At 36.6% G+C, this 7,508-nt stretch overlaps 1 non-coding gene across 1 annotated transcript; it reads right to left on the reverse strand.

The window, feature by feature from the left end:
• Positions 1 to 4,398: 4,398 nt before the first annotated feature.
• LOC137752632 (U11 spliceosomal RNA) lies at positions 4,399 to 4,531 on the reverse strand. Its single transcript, XR_011071244.1, has one exon. It is a non-coding gene; the product is annotated as a U11 spliceosomal RNA (small nuclear RNA).
• Positions 4,532 to 7,508: the final 2,977 nt, after the last annotated feature.

Consider the following 7,508-nt stretch of genomic DNA (forward strand, 5'->3'; position numbering starts at 1 on the left):
GGTAATTTATGGTTCTAACATTGAAAGAGTCTAAAAGGTTTATAACATGCAAGTCCCAGGATTTCATGGGTGAAGGTCGAGGTGGCTCTTCCTCAAATCCCTGTTCATCTACGGCCAGTTAAACTGAGTGCCAAGCCCTGAGCATGTGAGGCCAAGGGTGTGTGGTTAAATTCTTACCCAAGTCTGAGACCTGACAGATCAATCTTTCAAGTATTTTTGACAATGACTATATGCCCAGCACTATACTCAAATCATAGAAAATGCAAATACTCTAAGAGATGATCCCAGCCTACACAATTACTACTGTCTATTTGGAGAGATAAAGCCTATGTTGATAAGATAGTGCATAACAGGGTGGTAAAAACAAATGTATTCTGATATATCAACTAGGTTGTCTCTGGGATTACTCAGCACATCTTTCATTCTGGAAGCATTGGCATCCCACACACAGACTTGAGAAACCCCATGATTCTTCTCAGTGTAAATGTAGAAAAATATTTTGGGGGTTGCTTAGGAAATATAAAAAGCTTCCTAAGAATAGTTAGCAGTATAGGTTTAGAAATGCAGAGGTCAATATTAGGTATGGTTCAGAAAAATTGAGCAGAGACTATTATAATATCAGCAGTGAATGGGGTGGCTGAATTAGAAGTGGGTTTTCTTTTTCTTTTTAATTCATTTCCTCATAATTTATAATGAACATGTATAACTTTTTATTGATAAATAAATGTTATGAACATTGAAAAAATAGGGCTATTCAGTGACTGCCTGGAATCATATACCAGTTTCATTTCATTCTATGGTTTTTCTCTCAGTGTGGAAAGTCTGTTAAGATCCTCATTTCACTACCATCCTGGAAATAGTTAATAATGTTCATGTTCTACAAGAGCAAAGGTAAATCAGCCTCTGAGCTTGAGTGAAGCTCTTTATAGTAGATGGGGGCTCCTCTTCTGTGTTCCCACAATGCCCTGTGCACTAGAATAGCACTAACAAGTTGTATTAATTTGGTAGTAACTTTTCAATCTTGCTCATTCAACTGTGAGCTTCTTGAGGGCCAGGCCCTGTCTTTGTCAGGCAGCTTATACATTTTTATACCTCCAGAGGGTAGGTCCTCGCCTTGCCAAAGGAGACACTTAATATCCTATTGAAGGCTTAATAAGTATTTGAATAAAGATCTGCTTCAATTTCTCCTTAGACAAGCTTCATCACTATAGTTTTTTTTTTTTTTTTTTTTTTTAAAAACGGCTCTGATGTCCTGCTAGCCATCTTTTTTTTTTTTTTTTTTTTTTTTTTATTTTATTTATGGCTGTGTTGGGTCTTCGTTTCTGTGCGAGGGCTTTCTCCAGTTGCGGCAAGCGGGGGCCACTCTTCATCGCGGCGCGCGGGCCTCTCGCCATCGCGGCCCCTCCCGCTGCGGAGCACAGGCTCCAGACGCGCAGGCTCAGCAATTGTGGCTCACGGGCCCAGCCGCTCCGCGGCATGCGGGATCCTCCCAGACCAGGGCTCGAACCCGCGTCCCCTGCACCGGCAGGCGGATTCTCAACCACTGCGCCACCAGGGAAGCCCATCACTATAGTTTTAGGGCACTAATTTGTGCGCCTCTAGGCAGGCACACATTTATTAGTCTTTGAGCTTTGCTTTGTTATCACGCTTAGTAAATACATTTACTTCTCTGACTTTTTGTAAAATTCTTGTCAAGAATGGACAGATAAAATCTTACCAGACTCTCATCTTCTTCCATTGAAAATTGCCTGATTTTTTGGTTCCTCCATAAAATTTGCTCCTCCTTTACCTTTCTCTCTTTGTTCTTTATTTTTTAATATGCCTTTCTTAAAAAAAAAGCCTTTAAATTCTCTAAGAAAAGATAATGTATTTTTTACTTTTTAAATTCTTCAACATAGAGTGCCACTTATAATGATGTACATGTAAGTTTCAGATAGTTAATTCCTGTCCAAAATAGTTCTTTTTTTTTCAAGTTATTTATTTGCTTTTTCATGTATTTTGCTATTCCAACAGTGTACTCATCTATGTTTGGAGAAATCTGTGGTGCTTTTACTTGGTGTGTTTCTTTTTCCCCTGGAAAGCTCTACCCACTGCTGTCAAGAATTCGAAGTCCAAATCACGACTTTTTCCCTCACTTTGTTAAAGAAGTACAGAATCTGCAATATCTTGAGGGAAATTCTTTGATCCATAAAATAAGAGTTATGCTTAGCCGTGAGCTTTTTGAAACAGAGTGTTCTTCGTTTTGTTCGAAAGATCCAGAGTAGAAGTCTGAAAATGTCACACAGTGGAGATGATTAGTTCTAGTATAAATTGAATGGTACCATTGAAGACAAACTCAGGATAAGTTCTTGGTTTCGTTTTAAAAGTTAGATATTTCCTAGTGTGGGCAAAAAAAAAAAAAAAAAAAAAAAGTTAAACATTTGTAATTAACCGTACTGAATACCATCATTTTGACACTTTCAAACTATGGTATCAGCTGACTTTCAGCGCAATCAGGATGAAGACTGCATTGTTGGGTGGAGGAATTCTGTGGCTGTTTTCCTCCTCTAGGTTCTCTGTGTGTCACCACAGAATTGGAATTCAAGAGATGAGCTTGTATTTCTAATCATGTTGCTATTTCCCATGTAGCTTCTTAGTCAGCTCCTTGGATTCTTCACACAAAACTATAAAAAGGTCATCAATTATAGGGACCTTATGTAAATACTGGGCAGTTTTGTGATCCTATTCTGAGTAACATTTATATACATCTGCTCAAATAAATTAATTTTCTTGTCCCAAATGACTCATTTAGTGTAAATAGAAGTTCTCATGCCAATGCAAATAGAGAAGGGGAAAGAGGGCACAGGGAAATTAGGAGGATGGGAATTCACTTTGTAATCTACCAATTTATGAGTGTTGGCACATACTTTTTAAATGAAAAAGCATTAAGGAAATATTTATATGGGGAAGGAAAAGAGAGAGAGAGGATTAGGAATCTGATCTTCTCACTTGGAATATAACCATCTTGAGGGTTTGGTATGCGTTCAGACATGCCTTCATTCTAGTACAATTTGCACTATTTTCCTGTCTTGAGGATCTGATTCACTTCAGTTAACTTCTCAGAGCCTTGTTTCTACATATGCAAAATCATAATGTAGTTTTTCAAACTGTGATAACTGGCAGCTAAATTACACAATGTTTTTATCTTCTCTAAGTGCTAGTGCCATTTCCGCATGTATTGAGCATCACACAGCGGATGAAGAAAGAGCTGCAGACTTTGCTCAGTCATGTTACAGGTTAAGGTGAGCCTGACAAATCCTTGAAACTCCACCTGAGGCCTGCAGTCATGGCCCTATGGATTTTAATAGCAGTTCCTTTCCTGACAAGAAATGAAGTTTCTTTACAAAGCTTCCACCATGTTTCCATCAACCTATTGTAACGTGTCATATAGATTGCTCCAGAATCTATATTTTCTTCCTATCACTTGTTTGATTGCAATGAGTTTCCTCTCTTGGTATTTATACCCTCTCCCCATCCTCTAGCATCAACTATCCTATTTTTGTGGTATTCACTGATAGTGTCATTTTATGAATCCACCATTCCAAAACTTATTGCCAGCCCTTTGACATTGCTTGGGATATCTCCCCCTTTATACATGACCTTTTTAGAGCATTGGCATCATATTTTTTCCTCCAGCTTGTGCCCATAAATTTTTTCAAAATTCAGTTCATCTTTCTTCATCCAAGAATTCTTCCTGAACAAAACTCACCTTCTTCGAATTGCTGCTTTATTGTGTGTTCCTTAACTTTTCAGAATGGATGCATTCATGTTTCTGAAACTTCTTTCCTGAGACATTATTTTTTAAATTTAATTTCATTTTTTGTATACAGCGGGTTCTTATTAGTTATCTATTTTATATATAGTTGTGTATATATGTCAATCCCAATCTCCCAATTCATCCCACCACCACCCCCTCCCCACTGCTTTCCCCCCTTGGTGTCCATACGTTTGTTCTCTACATCTGTGTCTCTATTTCTGTCTTGCAAACTGGTTCATCTGTACCATTTTTCTAGATTCCACAGATATGTGGTATATGATATTTGTTTTTCTCTTTCTGACTTACTTCACTCTGTATGACAGTCTCTAGGTCCATCCACATCTCTACAAATGACCCAATTTCGTTCTTGTTTATGGCTGAGTAATATTCCATTGTATATATGTACCACATCTTCTTTATCCATTCATTTGTCAATGGGCATTTAGGTTGCTTCCATGACCTGGCTATTGTAAATAGTGCTGCAATGAACATTGGGGTGCATGTGTCTTTTTGAATAATGGTTTTCTCTGGGTATATGCCCAGTAGTGGGATTACTGGGTCATATGGTAATTCTACTTTTAGTTGTTTTTTTTTTTTTTTGCAGGGGCGCCAGGACCAACAATCACAGCTGCCTGATTATCAAAAAATTATGCTTCCGAAATCTCTTGATGTCGATTCCGCATGAAGAACAAACGAGCTGTCCCATGTGTGTCACTCACGACAGAAGGCCTTTTTTTACTTTTAGTTTTTTAAGGAATCTCCATGCTGTTCTCCCATAGTGGCTGTATCAATTTACATGCCCACCAACAATGCAAGAGGGTTCCCTTTTCTCCACACCCTCTCCAGCATTTGTTGTTTGTAGATTTTCTAATGATGCCCATTCTAACCAGTGTGAGATGATAACTCATTGTAGTTTTGATGTGCATTTCTTTAATAATTAGTGATGATGAGCAGCTTTTCATGTGCTTCTTGGCCATCTGCATGTATTCTTTGGAGAAATGTCTATTTAGGTCTTCTTCCCATTTTTTAATTCGGTTGTTTGTTTTTTTAATATTGAGTTGCATGAGCTGTTTATATATTTTGGAGATTAAGTCTTTGTCTGTTGATTTGTTTGCAAATATTTTCTCCCATTCTGAGGGTTGTCTTTTTGTCTTGTTTAGAGTTTCCTTTGCTGTGCAAAAGCTTTTAAGTTTCCTTAGGTCCTGTTTGTTTATTTTTATTTTTATTTCCATTACTCTAGGAGGTGGGTCAAAAAGGATCTTGCTGTGATTTATGTCAAAGACTGTTCTTCCTATGTTTTCCTCTAAGAGTTTTATAGTGTCAGGCCTTACATTTAGGTCTTTAATCCATTTTGAGTTTGTTTTTTTGTATGGTGTTAGGGAGTGTTCTAATTTCATTCTTTTACATGTAGCTGTCCAGTTTTCCCAGCACCACTTATTGAAGACTGTCTTTTCTCCATTGTATGTCCTTGCCTCCTCTGTGATAGATTAGTTGACCATAGATGCGTGGGTTTATCTCTGTGCTTACTATCCTGTTCCATTGATCTATATTTCTGTTTTTGTGCCAGTACCATATTGTCTTCATTACTGTAGCTTTGTAGTATACTCTGAAGTCAGGGAGCCTGATTCCTCCAGCTCCATTTTTTTCCCTCAAGACTGCTTTGGCTATTGGGGGTCTTTTGTGTCTCCATACAAATTTTAAGATTTTTTGTTCTAGTTCTGTAAAAAATGCCATTGGTAATTTGATAGGGATTGCATTGAATCTGTAGATTGCTTTGGGTAGTATAGTCATTTTCACAATATTGATTCTTACAATCCCAGAACATGGTATATCTCTCCATCTGTTTGTGTCATCTTTGATCTCTTTCATCAGTGTCTTTTAGTATTCTGAGTACAGGTCTTTTACCTCATTAGGTAAGTTTATTCCTAGGTATTTTATTCTTTTTGTTGCAATGGTGAATGGGAGTGTTTCCTTAATTTCTCTTTCTGATCTTCCATTGTTAGTGTATAGGAATGCAGGAGATTTCTGTGCATTAATTTTGTATCCTGCAACTTTACTAAATTCATTGATTAGCTCTAGTAGTTTTCTGGTGGCATCTTTAGGATTCTCTATGTATAGTATCATGTCATCTGCGAACAATGACAGTTTTACTTCCTCTTTTCAAATTTGTATTCCTTTTATTTCTTTTTCTTCTCTGATTGCTGTGGCTAGCACTTCAAGAACTATGCTGAATAATAGTGGTGAGAGTAGACATCCTTGTCTTGTTCTTGATCTTAGAGGAAATGGTTTCAGTTTTTCACCATTGAGAATGATGTTTGCTGTGGGTTTGTCATACATGGCCTTTATTATATTGAGGTAGGTTCTCTCTATGCCCACTTTCTGGAGAGTTTTTATCATAAATTGGTGCTGAATTTTGTCAAAAGCTTTTTCTGCATCTATTGAGATGATTGTATGGTTTTTATTCTTCAGTTTGTTAATATGGTGTATCACATTGATTTAATTGTGTATATTGAAAAATGCTTGCATCCCTGGAATAAATCCCACTTGATCATGGTGTATGATCCTTTTAATGTGCTGTTGGATTCTGTTTGCTAGTATTTTGTTGAGGATTTTTGCGTCTATGTTCATCAGTATTATTTGTCTGTAATTTTCTTTTTTTGTGGTATCTTTTTCTGGTTTTGGTATCAAGGTGATGGTGGCCTCGTACAATGAGTTTGGGAGTGTTCCTTCCTCTGCAATTTTTTGGAAGAGTTTGAGAAGGATGGGTGTTAGCTCTTCTCTAAATATTTGATAAAATTCACCTGTGAAGCCATCTGGTCCTAGACTTTTGTTTGTTGGAAAATTTTTATTCACAGTTTCAATTTCATTACTTGTGATTAGTCTGTTCATATTTTCTATTTCTTCCTGGTTCAGTCTTGGAAGGTTATACCTTTCTAAGAATTTGTCCGTTTCTTCCAGGTTGTCCATTTTATTGGCATAGAGTTGCCTGTAGTAGTCTCTTATGATGCTTTGTATTTCTGCGGTATCCGTTATAACTTCTTTTTCATTTCTAATTTTATTTATTTGAATCCTCTCCCCCTGTTTCTTGATGAGTCTGGCTAAAGGTTTATCAATTTTGTTTATCTTCTCAAAGAACCAGCTTTTAGTTTTATTGATCTTTGCTATTGTTTTCTTTGTTTCTATTTCATTTATTTCTGCTCTGATCTTTATGATTTCTTTCCTTCTACTAACTTTGGGTTTTGTTTGTTCTTCTTTCTCTAGTTCCTTTAGCTGTAAGATTAGATTGTTTATGTGAGATTTTTCTTGTTTCTTGAGGTAGGATTGTATTGCTATAAACTTCCCTCTTAGAACTGCTTTTGCTTCATCCCATAGGTTTTGGATTGTCATGTTTTCATTGTCATTTGTCTCTAGGTATTTTTTGATTTCCTCTTTGATTTCTTCAGTGATCTCTTGGTTATTTAGTAATGTATTGTTTAGTCTCCATCTGTTTGTGTTTTTTACATTTTTCCCATGTAATTTATTTCTAATTTCATAGTGTTGTGGTCAGAAAATATCCTTGTTATGATTTCAGGTTTCTTAAATTTACCAAGGCTTGATTTGTGACCCAAGATGTGATCTATCCTGGAGAATATTCTGTGTGAACTTGAGAAGAAAGTGTAATCTGCTCTTTTTAGATGGAATGTCTTATAAATATCAATTAAATCTATCTGGT

The sequence above is a fragment of the Eschrichtius robustus genome, chromosome 1, assembly GCF_028021215.1.
Source record: "Eschrichtius robustus isolate mEscRob2 chromosome 1, mEscRob2.pri, whole genome shotgun sequence".
Lineage (NCBI taxonomy): Eukaryota > Metazoa > Chordata > Mammalia > Artiodactyla > Eschrichtiidae > Eschrichtius > Eschrichtius robustus.